Source organism: Camellia sinensis, chromosome 2, assembly GCF_055761805.1.
Source record: "Camellia sinensis isolate YWXY chromosome 2, ASM5576180v1, whole genome shotgun sequence".
NCBI classification, from domain to species: Eukaryota; Viridiplantae; Streptophyta; class Magnoliopsida; order Ericales; family Theaceae; genus Camellia; species Camellia sinensis.
The window spans coordinates 101390312-101406444 of record NC_138962.1 but is presented as its reverse complement, the minus strand read 5'-3'; the positions used below and the strand labels follow the sequence as shown (position 1 = coordinate 101406444).

General features: G+C 37.7%; 2 long non-coding RNA genes and 1 pseudogene across 2 annotated transcripts in view; 1 reads left to right on the top strand and 2 right to left on the bottom strand.

Annotated features, from left to right (window-relative positions):
* LOC145819633 (uncharacterized) overlaps positions 1-16133 on the bottom strand; it is a 225757-nt gene that overhangs the window by 152170 nt on the left and 57454 nt on the right. The gene's annotated exons all lie outside the window — the stretch shown is intronic.
* The window catches only part of LOC145819634 (uncharacterized), a 117816-nt gene that overhangs the window by 65047 nt on the left and 36636 nt on the right, over positions 1-16133 (top strand). The window lies entirely within an intron of this gene.
* On the bottom strand, positions 11685-11823 carry LOC145820757 (U1 spliceosomal RNA; annotated as a pseudogene).

The following is a 16133-nucleotide window of genomic DNA, read 5'->3' as shown; positions in this document are numbered from 1 at the left end:
TGGTGATGTAGCTAGTATAGCCATCCGGGAATGGGAGATGTTGGGAGCACTTGGCGAGTTTGATTTGCTGCTGGGCGAATCTGTTGAGGCTGCGGCCTTGTTTTCTGTTGTTGCGCAGCCTACACTTGTGACTAGAGTGTTAGAGGCACAGAGAGGTGACCTTGAGGTAGAATCCCTCCGAGAGAAGATCTCTAGTGGGAAAGTTGAGAAGGGTTTGACGGTGTATCCCGACCTGAGTGTGAGATACCGAGACCGTTTGTTTGTACCGGAGTCTTGCCGTGAGGAAGTACTCCGAGAGTTTCACCATTCGCGCCTTGCAGTGCATCCGGGAGGTACTAAGATGTATCAGGATTTGGGTCGCCAGTTTTGGTGGCGGGGTACGAAGAGAGATGTGGCTATTTTTGTATCGAAGTGCCTTACTTGTCAGCAAGTGAAGGTCGAACATCAGAGGCCAGCGGGTTTGTTGCAACCCTTGCCTATTACCGAGTGGAAGTGGGAGCATGTCACTATGGACTTCGTTGTAGGTCTTCCGAGGACTCAGTGGGGTAGTGATGCTATTTGGGTGGTTGTAGACCGGTTGACTAAGTCGGCGCACTTTATTCCTATGCGCGTGAGAGATTCGGTGGATCATCTTGCCGATTTGTATATTCGGGACGTAGTGAGATTGCACAGGGTCCCAGTGACGATCATCTCAGATAGAGATCCTCGTTTTACTGCTAGGTTGTGGCAGAGTTTGCAGAGTGCCTTGGGTACTAAGTTGACCTTTAGTACAGCTTATCATCCTCAGACTGACGGGCAGTCCGCGCGTACTATTCAGATCCTTGAGGATATGCTTCGGGGTTGTGTCCTTGACTTTAGCGGGACGTGGGAGAGGCACTTGCCCTTGGTAGAGTTTGCCTACAACAACAGTTTTCAGTCTAGCATCGGTATGGCACCGTTTGAAGCCATGTATGGCCGACCGTGTAGGTCTCCAGTTTGTTGGGCCGAGGTGGGTGATGCACCTTTGTTGGGTCCGGAGTTGGTTAGGGAGACGACGGAGAAAGTTGAGCTTATCCGTAGGAGGCTTGTTACAGCCCAGAGTCGACAAAAGAGTTATGCCGACCGTAGGAGGGGGCCTTTGGCGTTTGAGGTAGGTGATCATGTCTTTCTGAAGATATCACCTAGGCGAGGTTTGATGAGGTTTGGGAAGAGTTGGAAGTTATCCCCTCGGTTTATTGGTCCTTTTGAGATCCTTGAGAGGATTGGTGAGGTTGCTTATCGGTTAGCCTTACCGCCGCAGTTGTCCGGAGTGCATGACGTGTTTCATGTGAGTATGCTTCGGAAGTATGAGCCAGATCCATCACATGTGTTGGATTGGACCGATTTAGAGGTAGATGAGGATGCCTCGTATGAGGAGAGACCGGTTCGAGTCTTGGATAGGCGGGATCAGGTCCTGCGTGGCAAGACCATTCCTTTGGTGAAAGTCTTGTGGAAACATCACGGAGTGGAGGAAGCCACTTGGGAACGTGAATTGGAAGTCCGAGAGAAATATCCGGACTTGTTTGTTGATATGTGATCTTGTATTTAAATTTTGCATTTTGTTGAACTTAAGAGCTTTTATATATGTCTTAAGTTGTGAAACATTGAAAATGTTTGGTTTATTGGACGTATGTTTTAGAACTTGCCTCATATGGAAGTTGAATGTGACATTATATATGTTGATTGTATTGTTGAAAGTACATATGTGATTTACATATTGTGAGATGCCTCTTGTTAAATGGAGGGGGTGACCGGTAATGGGTCGAAATGTTGAATGTTAAAGTGTAACATTGTTTAAAATGGAGAAAAACTTGTTTTGAAAACTTGTGCTTAATTTCGGGGACGAAATTCTTTAAGGGGGGGAGGTTATAGCGATCCCGGGTTTACCCTTGTTATATAGTGATCCGGACATGTGTCTGTGGATGTTGGTAGTTGTTTATTATCTTGTTTGCATCCTCTTAACTGGTATATTAAGTTATAGGATGTGTTGGGCAGGTTTGTTTCAGGTTGGTTGTGCTTGGGAGCCTAGTGTTGTTGCCCAGATTTTTTGCCCTTCGCTCGAGCGAGGAGTTTGTCGCTCGAGCGAGAGTTGAGTTCGTGTCTGGTGGGTCGAGCCAGAGTGGCTTCGCTCGAGCGAGCGCTTGCTCCTGGTTCTGGACCTGAGAGTTGTGTTTCTTGGCTCGAGCGAGCTTTTCTTGGCTCGAGCGGTCTGGTTTGTTATTCGCTCGAGCGAGAGGTCTGTCGCTCGAGCGTGCTTCAGGTTGCAGACCTGAGGGTTTGAGTTGTTGGCTTGAGCGAGCATTCTTTTCGCTCGAGTGCACTTTTGAGTTTTTGGCTCGAGCGAGGACTTCTTGGCTCGAGCGAGAGGTTTCTGTGTCTGGTCGCTCGAGCGACCAAGTCTTCACTCGAGCGAACGTGTTTTATATCAGCGGACAGTAGCATTTTGAACATCACTTTTTCACTTTCTTTTTTTGATCAAACCCTAGATCCGAGACCCTCTCTCTCTACACTTATATTCTCTCTAAGAATTGATCTCCCTACAGTGTGAATCTAGCCTAGGGCTTTTGTTAAAAAGATAGAGGGCGTTGAGAGCTTTGTTATAATATGAAAAAGTTTGGTTTTGGAGCACGTTGATCTTCGAGTCTTCATCTCCTTTTTGGCTCAAACTTCGAGGTACGGATATCCTACTCCTCTCTATGGATTTTGTCTTTAAATTTTAGTATTTTCAGATGTCGGGGTTGGTTTGGTAATTTTGTGAAAGTTTGGGGCTTTTGTGTAATTTTACAAAAGTTGGGGTTTTATTCATAATAAACCTAGATGCATGTTTGGAATAGAGAAATGGAATAAATGTTAAATCATTGATGAAAATGGGACCTAAGGGTTGAAATGTTAATTATGGGAATTGACCTAATTACATTGTTTAATTAATTGGGATAATTAATTGTGAGGAATGAGGAAATGAAATGTTGATTGAATATCCATTGTGCATTTATTTTCTGTTTAGAAATAACTGCTTTGGGCTATCGGTGGAGGATAGTCGTGATTGTTGTAGACAATGCATGAAGATTAGGCAGACTGAAACTAATCAATGAAGTGTGTCATGGAACTTGACGGTTGATAGAATACATTAATTATATGTATTGAGTGATTGTATATAGAACCATTGTGTTTGTATACGTTATGTGTAGAGGAGGAGATGGGGGATGTACTCCGCGGTTTAGGGGAAGATATGGGATGTACCTCTAAACCGGATAGTGTTGGGAGAAGATAGGGGATGAACTCCGTAGATACAGCTCATATGCTTGTCTAAAGAAGTGAAGATAGAGCTTATATGCTTATCTTTGTGATGTGTGGATATAGCTTTTATGCTTATCTGTGGATATTGTGGTTATACATATCTGTTGTAGAATGTGGATATAGCTTATATGCTTATCTGTGGATATTGTTGTTATACATATCTGTTGAGAATGTGGGTAGTGCTTATATGTCTATCCGTTGAAAAAGGGAAAATGAAAGGAAACTTGGACTCATAAGTCGTATGACATAAATATGTGATTTATGTGATTGTATCAGTGTTGGCCATCTATCAATTGCTAATATTTTAGTCATTGTTTATGGTTGGTTTAGTGTATTTCTACTGGGCTGTGGCTCACCCTATATGGGAACATCATTTTCAGGTGCAGGAAGCATGCCACCTCCAAGGACATAGCTTGAGAGGCTAGAGGCGGACATAATGTAGTCGTTTTACTTTTGATGTATTACATGTAAATACAAGCCAAGGGCTTAATGTGTATGAGTTAGTACTCTTTGTTGTAACCAAGTGTTAACTTGGAAAGCTATAAGCCCGTAGGGCATTTTGCTTTTGTTGTTAACATGTAATACTTTTTGTAATGAAACTCTGAGAAATGAAAGAATGTGGAACTTTTGAATATCAATGCATGTCTTATTTGTCGGGTTTAATGTTATTATTTCGAGGGCGTTACAAAAATTGTGTCTGTTAATTTTCTCTGTGTGATGGCTAGAGAAATTTGTTAATTTTCTCTGGCCAAATCACATACTCCCCTTGCGATCAAATCACACACACAATTTTGATCCACAATTTCAAGTAACCAAATCCATAATCTAAAAACTCAAAATCGATTCAAGCCTTATCAAAATTTCTAACCTCAACTGTCTTCAAACACGACATCTTACACTCCATCAACAAATCTCTTTTCACCAATGCCAACTTCACCAGCGCCTCCGCTACAACCTTCTTCGTCGCTCAATCATCGCATCCAATAAACTCAACCAAACATGACCCTAAATTCTTCACAATTTGGTTACTCGAAGCTACTCCAGATCCGATCACACTTTCGATCAGCGTCAACAGCGCAGGCTTCGCCTTAAAGCTATTATACTTCAACAACCTCTTGAGTTTCGGCAACAATTTCTTCAAATATATAGCATCTGAATCTAGAGTAGCATCGATCGCTGCCACAAGGCACAATGCGGCTTCGATCTGAGAATTGTGATCATGTTGAATAATGAGAGATTCAACAAAGGGTTTGATGATGGAAATAAATGGAGGTTTGGTGAGGTGAGAGGAGATAGAAGTAGTGACGGTGATGCAGACGGAGCGGACAGAGAAGTCGGGGTCGCCGGTGGCAGAGCTAGGGAGGCCGTGGACAACCTTGAACCTCACTGTAAATAGAAGAAACACGGCTGGTTGACGATACCGGAGACTTTGCGGTGGAGAAATTGCCGTTGGATACCAACATAGATGCCATTGATGTGACAGAGAAAGAGAAGAGAGAGACAAAAGCTTAGATCTCTTGAAGATAGTTTTTGAAGCCCTTTGGTTTTTCTCAAATTTCTCTGTGATATATAGGTGTGGGATTGAGGGACTTTAAACATCATAAAATAATATTGTGGATCTCTTCTATTATTAAAAATGAGAGAAGGATCTTAGATTAATTTTTATTTTAAGAAACCAAAATAATACTTTTCAATAATTTAAGAGATATATATGTAAATAACTCCCTAAAAAAAACTAGGTTGGGAGACTTTTAGCAAAATTTATATTTGGAGATTCCTTAATTTTGAGTCAAAATCTGGGGTAAAGAGTAATTTACCACTTTTCTTTTTTTCAATTTAGCTGCCAGCGAAATGCAATTTTCCTATGTACAGTTGTTTGTGGTTGGCTGAGCGATGACGTTTCCTGGGTGAGAGACCCACATATACAAAAAGGTGAATTTTCAATTTCGTTTTTTCGTTCATTTTCTTTCTTGTTTATGAATATATTGACTTGTTGATCTCTTTGATTTTGCTTCGAAAAATCTGCATTGCGTAAAGAGTTGTGTTCGGTACTTGATAGTTGTTTTGCACTATGTTTGGCTGCTGATTTGGCTGCTGAGAAAACGAAAAAAAAAAAGGATATAAATAAGATGAATTGATTTTCAAGTATAGTCCAGAGTTCCAATCTGAGAAAACAAAACAGGTCGTGTGACTTAGTTGAGTTGCGTTGTGCATTGGAATTTGCTATGATTTATATCGTATGTTTCTGGGATCATTCAGTTTTGTGGGTCTTGTTTTTCCCTTTTAGATCTGTTAGAATTATTAATCTGCACAACTTATATATATTATCAACATGATCGTATAAACCACACACAGAAGCTTTGTTATGATTTTTGTATACTTAAATACTCCTAATGGCTATGATTCTCAGATCTTAATACTTAAAATTTTGTCATGATTAATTTTGATTCTAGTGCTTATACATACCTATACTAGAGGTGTGGGCACACTAGTGTCACTTGAAACAATCATGACAATTACTTAAATTTGAAAAATTTAGGATTTACAATGTTTTAAAAGAGAAGAAGGGAATATTTATTTGATTAAAGATATTTTAGTTATACAAAAAATTGTGGCAAAGCTTCAGAAAGGGAGTTTCTATTTGCACATAATTCTTTGTGTGAGCTCACACCATTTTTGTTGTTGGGATTTTAAACAAAAATCAATTGTTCGGATATTAACTACCGAACAAAGTTTACGTTCAGAAGTTGAAATTTGAAAGACAAAATGGTCTGAACTAAGAATTTTTGTGGTCTGCTAATAGAAGCTCCCCTTTGAAAAGCTGTGTGCTTTATAGAATTGTATAGATAATAGAATAGATATGGACTAAATTATTTGAAACATATAGTCTATCATTCTAAACATGTCAGTGTTTGCACCTTAGTTTTGAGACCAACTCAATATTCTTGAAATAAAGCCAAGGTTTTTTTTGATATTTGGTCATGCGTTCTGTTGTAATCATTTCCTTCTTATCTGTGTAGTCTCGGGTTTTCTCTGTTAATGCAATATTTTTTCTGATGAATATCTACTTTTTAGTCTTAGATTTGCTTACTATATAGTTTTGTCTCTTAGCTAGTCATCAAAAGTTCCTAGCCTATGTTGGTTGCTAAGGAGATTCAGAAGAAAATAACACAATTTTTTGTTTATGTTTTGGTCCCTAACAATTAAATACACACATTTGAAGTAGATCAAGTATTCGAATCGGTGTCTATAGCTAAGAAGCACAGATACAAAGATGGATGTAGACATGAGATATAGTGATTTCGAAACAATAGAGACAAAAACACGGCAAGGACACTGCAATAAAATATTTTTTTTCATATATTTGTATTTGTTATGTAGATTAATATTACATTCACAAACAATCAAAATTAATAAAAACTAACACTAATTTGATATATTAAAAAAATATATTACTTTTAAATTAACACTTATCATTATATATATATTTTATTTTTTTTTATGGATGATCTATTAAGTATTTAAATATAAGCAAAAAACAATAAACATCCAACATCCAGCAAAAGCACTAAAGAAAAAGGGGAAGAAAACTAGTTGGAGTGTCCCCATAGTGTCCTTGAAGTGTCCCTTGCTTGTCTCCTGAAAACAAATTAATTAAATAAAGGGATATATCACATGGCGTGTCCCATACATGTCCCCGTTGTGTTCTTGTGTCCGACACCTCTATACCACTTGAGCTAGAAAACTATCACCATGAGAAGACACCAAATTTAACTTGATTTGGTTAACTCAGCCTACATCAACGGATCTTCGTCTTTGCCCACTATATTAAACAATGTGTTTATACATCATTCACTATCACTAAAAATAATCGTGTGGTTTACACAAAATATATCCAAATAAATTGATTTATTAAAAGTGAATTGAGGCATGGTAATCCCTCTATGGTTGGCAAAACCTTCATAGCCACCCGATGTAGCAGACCTTGTCATATGGCTTGTCTAGATTTGGATACTTTATGGAGATTTCTGTCTCCAAATCATGTGGTGGTTTTCACCAGAGGGCACCACCTCACAAATGAGGTGGTCTTTGTGGCTAAAGAGAGGAGCTATGTCCTCACAAGGAAGTCATTTAATGAAATGATGCCCTTTTCGGTCAGAAGCTCATAAATGGAAGACCTCTGTAAAAGCAGTGAGGTGGTCGCAGACCATTAGTGCAAAGAATTAATGCTTGGTAAAAGCAATGCCATTAGTGGGACGGTGGAAGTTAAAGCTACAAATGCAAGGATTTAAAAACAATGGATGTCCAATATTGGATATGGTGATTGAAAGTCCCATGGATGTGAGACTTTGAGAAATTCTTTGACGTGCTGAAGCTCTTGGTGCTCAGGATGTTTGTGTCATCCCTTTAGCATCCTCTCTTTAGCAAGATGCAAAAATTATCTTGACTGGGCTTCAATTCAAGGTTCTAAATCGTGGTATCGGATAACGTAACGGTATCGATCGCGGAGTATCGGTATCGGTAGTATCGATCGGTACGTATCGGGAATCGGGTGTCGCGGTGGTGAAATTTTAAAAATCATTTCAAAGGTTTTTCAACTTTTTCTTTCCCGTACCGGTCCGAACCGGTGAGTATCGGCCCGTCGCGGCTTGTGTAACGGCTTGTGTAACGCTTACAGGCCAATACGTACCGGGACTCGGCCGATACTCCTGCGATTTTTAATCTCAGTGGTATATCGGCCTGTATCCGTCGCGGCACCCCATTTTTCCGATACGTATCGGCCGATACGTAGCGTATCGGCCGATATTTAGAACTATGCTTCAATTAGAAGATTCCTCAAAGGATTGGCTTGAATATTTTCAAGTTTCAAGCATCAAGAGATTCACCAAGTGATGCATGTAATGTATTAGTAGTGGCCACATTTATTGCCATGGTTACGTTCTAAGCAGCTGTGAACCTGCCAACTAGTATCCTAGAAAGAAACAAATACCCAGCCAAGTACTTCTAGTGATAGAACTTTGATTGGACTAACAACAAGCCTTGGTCTTGCTGTTGCCTCTGCAATTTTAGGATCTCATGACATTTGCGATCACATGTTTTCAGTTGATTCCCACGCATACACATTCCCATGCATAACCATAAAACATTGATCAGCGAAAATGGAAACTTGAGGGGAATGGTAAATATGTTAAGAGCTTCTAGTGCATGAATCAAGCTAATGTAGATATAGATGTGAATATAGAGAGTGATATATATAGAGAGAGGGAGAGATAAGAAGAAGAGGAAGAGGGGGATTCTTTGGAGGGAGGGAGTGTGATTTGGGTGCACATTTGATAATTGAAAAAAAAAAAAAAAAACACACACACACACACACACAGAGAAGTTTGCTGTTCGTAAGCTCCTGACTGAAAACACTTGTGGAATGTGGTTTCTATCCAGCCGCAAGATCACCTCATTCATGAGGTGGCACCCTTTGGTGAAAACTTCTATACGATCTGGAGAGAGAAATCTTCATAGAGGCTCTAAATCCAGCTTGTCAAACCTAGGATATAGCAACCCGACTAGTAGTTGTGTTGGCTCAGACTATCTTTGCACATTAGGTTGAGCCCAAAGCACCACCATGGAAACACCCTTACATGTCGTATGAAATCTTTTTGTAAAAACACAATACATAATGTAGAAATAAAAATAGAGCCATATGAGAGACTCCTTTTGATCACACACACGACCTTTTCCTTTGGCTTTGTAATACAATGGGAAACTCCACTGAAGACATTTTCCTCAAAACACTACTTTACACCATGTATCTATTACACATCAGTCAACATTCATTTTCTTTTTCACTTGCTTCAGCACTTATTGAATTAAACACTATTATAACATTTAATATTTACTATTCACCTTTGACTATATAACACTGTTTCATTTATTGTTTTGTCAGTTACTGTTTGACTTAATTCGACAATACTATTACTTATTCTAGTTGTCATTTACATATATTGAAGATACACAATTCACATTACACAATTCATGGGTTTATACATATAAAAGTGATGAATATAGAAAATAATTTAAATAGTGAAATGTACAGTGCATACATTATGCACCAACACTAAGATTTCAAAATATTAGTTCTTCTTTTCTATAGTTCGTTGAACATTATTCTGATTTTTATTTATGATCTCTTTGACTCTTTTAGGTGTTCTCAGTGATCAGACCAAAATGGCAGAGAAGTGTGCCATTGCAAAAGATGTTACTGAAGTAAGCTGCGTTCATCCCGAATTTATTTATTTATTTATTTTTTCTGGAGCCTAAGATTAAGGGACACTGTTTATCATACTCATCTTGTTGTTTTGACATGTACAGTTGATAGGTAAAACACCAATGGTCTATCTCAACAATATTGCCGATGGTTGTGTTGCTCGTATTGCTGCCAAACTAGAGATGATGGAACCCTGCTCTAGCGTCAAAACACCCCTAAGTTTAGGCGTTCAAATAAAATTATTAGATAACAAAACAACTCTCTCTTTTATTCATACTACTGCCCAGTAGAGTTGTTAATGAAAATAGTGGTTCATAACAATAGAACTGATGAAACAGGAAAAGGTGGAACTGCTTTGATGAAATAAGGCCTTTTGATATTGAAAACTGGCAAAAATTTGCAAATAATCCTTGTCATTTTAAATGGTTTTGTTAGAAGAGTGATGATAGAGAGCACTAGAGTTGAAACTCTAATGCCAACTCTAATGATGTGACAATACATTAAAAAAATAAATAAATAAATAAAATGCAACATCACAAACTAAAACATCAAAACATAAGGTGAGGCCCACCTATAGAACTCCTCATTTAGAGGTCTCAAACATTTTTGTTGTTGGAAATTGGGTTGGGTTTAGACCTAGGTTGGGAGTCAATAGTAGCATGACCCATGCATGACTCACAAGGAGATCCATAAAATTTGATTGATTCACCTTATTTAGATGATGAGAAAAGAAACCCAACAACCCCATCTCATCAGAGATAGAGATATCATTCCGTCATTGGGAATTCAAGTTCATTATTGAAAACACGTGATTCATTCGTCTAATGATGTGTGTGGTTATATATCACTCTAATATATATCATTCTACTGTTGGGAGTTTGAGAATAAAACGTATGCCCGTGGCTTTTTAATTTGCCTATAGGTTTAGAAATAAAATCTATACTATATATTAAGCAAAAGGGTTTTTAACCCCAAGCCTTGTGGGAGCTCCAATCTCCCAATCTAAATTTCCTGATTTTTTTATTTTAAAAAAAAAAACCTTTGCATTTATCAACTTCTCCCAACTCCCAAGTCTTACCCTCATAATAACACTTTAAGGTATTAAGAACAAGTACAAAAAAAATTCTTTGAAATCCAACACATATGAATTCTTTGAAAAGTCCCAACACATATGATTATTATCCCTCATAATAACACTTTAATACATTAAGAACAAGCATAAAAAAAATTTCTTGAAAAGTCCAACACATATGATTATTATCAAAACATTACACTTTAATATAATATAATAATAAAAAAAAGAAATTTAATTCTTTGAAAAGTCCAACACATATGGTTATTATCAAAATATTAAACTTTAATATAATATAAAAAAAGAAAAAAAGAAGACATTTAAAAAAAATAAAAAAAATTTAAAAATCACAATTCACATATATATCTATACTATATATTAAGCAAAATGGGGCTTTTAACCCCAAACCTTATGGGAGCTCCAATCTCCCAATCTAAATTTCCTGATTTTTTTATTTAAAAAAAAAAAACTTTGCATTTATTAACTTCTCCCAACTCCCAAGTCTTACCCTCATAATAACACTTTAATGCATTAAGAACAAGTATAAAAAAATTCTTTGAAATCCAACACATATGAATTCTTTGAAAAGTCCCAACACATATGATTATTATCCCTCATAATAACACTTTAATACATTAAGAACAAGCATAAAAAAAATTTCTTGAAAAGTCCAACATATGATTATTATCAAAATATTAAACTTTAATATAATATAATAAAAAAAATAAATTTAATTATTTTAAAAGTCCAATACATATGATTATTATCAAAATATTAAACTTTATATAATATAAAAAAGGAAAAAAAGAAGACATTTAAAAAAAATAAAAAAAATTTAAAAATCACAATTCACATATATAGATAATTGTAAACACAATCCGTGCATAGCACGGGTGATATGCTAGTTAGAATTATTATTTTAGAAGGAGGCGAAATACAAAACTTTCTCACCATCAAGACTACAAAGGGCATAAGAGATTAACCCCCAGTTATGCTAGAAATCAACCACAACAAAAATTTGGAACAATTTTCAGGTTAGAGACCGAGCGAACGCAAGCCCCCACTACCACAAATTATGACGTAGGCTCCACCACTTGGGTAGACCTTAGGCGAGCACCCCTCTAAAGTGCAATGGAGGTCACTAACCTAGGCCATGTCACGCCCCACTTTTTATTACTCGAAGTCGTTACCAAATCCATTAACTTAATTCAATTTCAAGGATAACATGCGGAAATAAACTCATACATTCAATCTGTAGAAGTGATTAACATTCTCTCATTCGTATGCAAAGTAAATATTACATGAACATACTTAATAAATTGCCCTTGGGCTTACATCACTTAAGGTACAAGAAGAAGGGTGTAACCCTTTCACAACAATGGCATTCCGCCAACATAACTGAGGCCCCGTGGCCAGTAATTAAGTAGATCCAAATCTTGCAGCCCAACCTTCTTAATACCTGAAAAGAATTCAACAACGTGGGATGAACATATAGTCCAGTAGGGAACTCAGCATGATCCTCAACAATAACAACTTACAGATAGCTATGATCATGAACACCCATTCTCATACTAGAATAGTAATGTGACAATTTATACAAAAATAACATAAGTAAGAACATTTCTTGAAAACAACAATTTCAATCAACGCCATAGGCGATTCATCTTTCCTTTTCTTTTCATTAATCCCCGTTCCCACTCTTTCATAACATTAACAATACCTTAGGAAATAATTTCACTAAGCCCACCACACTTTTCCATTTTCCAAATATACACAGATATGCTTTTCAAAGTATATGTTTCTTTAAAAAGTTTGTTCTCCTTCACACTTTCCAAAAGACAAATATGACATTTTGGCTTTTTCCCGATACAATCAACTCTATACAAGTACTGTTAAAAAAAAGGAATAACAACTCACCAACGTGCATAAGATAAACCAATGAGGCAACTCGGCCCTCCAGAACCATAATCAACACAATCCATGATATTCCCTAAACACACTGAAATATCAACAACAAAACTTTGCTCTACTAGCCATGTGCATAGTAAGCCAAAGATACACCTCTTCACAACAACATACCAGTTTACCAGGCGCTAGCTGGAAGGGTGTGGTACCTTAGATTCACAGCGCAGTCAGTTTACCAGGCGCTAGCTGGAAGGTAACGGTACCTCTGATTATCAGCGCAAGGTGTAATACCACCAATCGAAATGCAACAGGGCATAACCAACATGTACAACTTATATACATAAACCATCCAGGTACAAACAATGTGTTAAAGTATATGAACACATAGGTGTGTGGAGTTCATCCCCTATCTTCTCACACACACTGGAGTACAACCCCTCTCTCCTCCCTAACAAGCATACATATTTAATGCATCTCAATATTTCATCACATAAGATGTTCAATCAACAATGGTGTAATGCATACACAACAATTCAACACAACTATGTCATCCTCCACCGATGACCAAGGACAAAACCTCTAGATGCAAATATTTAGTACATCTATTAAAGACTCAATTACTATGAGACCACAAACCCGACAACACATCAACATGGTAGTTCAAGGTACAATTTCACACATTTGTGTGTTCAACACTCACGAAACAACAATCCAATTTTCATACGTATTTCAAAATATCTTTCCCAATTCACAAAACAAGTTCCATATCCCTTTTGTTTTCACAAAATCAACTTTGTCACTTTTGTTGTTACAAACCAAATTTATTCCTTTGTTTACTTCCATTGATATTAAAGTCATAACTCACATTAGTCCACTACATTCATTTCAAACCATTCCAAAGCCAAGTTAATCCCTTAGGCATTAACACCTTCACCCAACCCACCTCAACAATAGAGATTTACAATATAGATTCACTATTCTCCATTTTAATTTATCAATCAAAATATGATTTAGGCCTTTTTCTTCTATCAACTACAACACTCCAATTAGCCCAAAACAACCATTAATGACAACATAACCATTTTTCAACACCCAACCCTAGGTTCCTTCACATGATTTCAACAAATCCAACATGGATATATTTTTATGCAATACAAAATTACCACATGTCTATCTATAGACGAAGTATTGAAAAAGAACAAGGAGAATCCCTACCTCAAATGGAGAACTCAAATAGAGAAGATGACCCGAAATCAAAGTGCTCCAAATCCCAAATTTCTTGGATGACAACTAAGCCCCCGACGATCAACACACTTCTTACAAAGGCCCAAGGTGAGGAAAACACTCTAGCTAGATCAATCCTAAGAGAGAAGTTCGGTTTTAGAGTGAGGTGCTCTCCAATGGAGGTTTTGAAAAAGTAAGAGAGAGAAACAAAATCAAAAAGTGATCAAAAAGGTGATTTCACGGACTGATATAAAAACAGGTCCGCTCGAGCGTACAACACCCCGCTCGAGCGTCAGACACAGGTTCACGCTCGAGCGTCCAAAGATCCGCTCGAGCGCCGGATGCACTCTCCCAGAATTTTCTGCAGACGACCAAAATGCTGAGAGAAGGAAATTCACGCTCGAGCGGCCAAACCGCCGCTCGAGCGGAGAGACCAAAACTTGGGCAAAATTTCAAAGCTTTAAAACACAACCAACTAATTCCCAACTTGCCCAACGCAACCCAAAACTCTAAAACAAAGAGTAAGGGATAGAAATGAGGATAAGACAACAACGAATCTACGGAACCAAGTCCGGATTACAGTTCAATAACAACAGGGAATACCGGGATCGCTATAACCTCCCCCCCTTAAAGAATTTCTTCCCCGAAATTAAGGATGCGCCAAAACACATGGCCAACTGATCACACAACACCAACACCCGGGTACTAGGAAAGAAACTACTCTCACTACAAACCTTTAATCCACTCTTACCAAGGAAGAGACTAACCAAGGGAACACGTTCCGAACGACAACACTGTAGGCATAAAAGCCATAACAAATCAACCCTTCCGAACCAGTTTACCATCATCTGACCAGCGCTTCAAGCTAAGTCACTACTCAACAACCATTACTCCAATAAAAGGATACTCAAGGCAAATCTTTCACATTAATATAAGGAAAACATTTTCTTGCTCATGAGACATTTCAAAATAAACCTTGCATTTTCAACGCAAAACTCAAAAACTTTGTATAAATTTTCTCACCAACACGATGTTGTCCAAAACACATAACCATGCACAGTTTTTTTTTTTTTTTTTGCCAAAAGATTCATTTGGAATTCCTCTAAACCCTTGAATTAAATCAATTTCTGAACAACATCTTTAGGTGGCCCAACCACCAGAAATTTTTTTTTTTCCATTTCTTTCCGAAATAACATCATCAACCACCATCACTCACACAGTGATGCCATAACCAACACAGAACATAACATTTCTATAATAATAGCTAATAGAAATAACAACAGTACTATCAACACATAAGGCATAAGAAATTCATGGTTTTGCAATTTCATTCCGCCTCTCTTTACTTAACCAAGTTAAAATCATAAATATGGTTCAGAACCTGATCAACAATTTAAATGAGATAGTAACTCATATAAAACATATTTTTTTTCACTTCACAATAGATAAGCATATGAGCTATATCAGTCTTTCAACAGATACACATTTTGGTGCTGTGTCATCGGAGTCCATCCCCTATCTCCTCCCAAACAATATACATATATAATGTAAAAAGAAAATCCGATCATTCACAATGATCATTCAATACACAAATTGCTGTATTATTATAACCGTCATATTCAATGACGCAACCGGATGATTAGTTTCGGTTTTCCTCAATCAACACACAAAGTCTACAACGAATGAGACTAACCTCACGGTGACCGATGCCAACCCAAAACCTTGTAACACAAGCTGACTAATCAACTCAACAATTCACCACTCCCAGTAAATCACACACTGAAGTGCCACTAACCACAAACACGGAGTTCCCCACACAAACCCCCAAACTTAGGAAGCTCAACGGATCTCCTAAAATCAAACCACGTCAACACTGTGTTTAAAGGGATTACTACCTCCCCTCTATGGCTATGCAGCAAGCCTGCTCATCTCCTCGACCGAAAACCGACTTGGTAAACCTCAATTACAACAACCCAATCACGAAGGACAATTTTGATCAACGCTATTCTCATTACTCTAGAACTCAAACTGTTCTCCCTCCAAAGAATGCTGCCAGCATCCACTCACAAACTATACCCCCACAATTGATAACCAACCACACCACAAACACTACCCCAATACAACCGATAGGGTCACCACGGACTCACTAAGTAGCAAGGCCCAAAACACGAACCAACATACAGGTATCAAGCAAGCAACAACATCAGGATCATTGATCCCTTCAACAACTCCTCAACAGAAAAAGAGGATTCGAGGTTCCATTCATACACCCCAATACATGAGGGTTAAACCAACAACAACAAAGTACATATATATACGATACAAAAACATGGTGCCTCAGCATCCAACAGTACA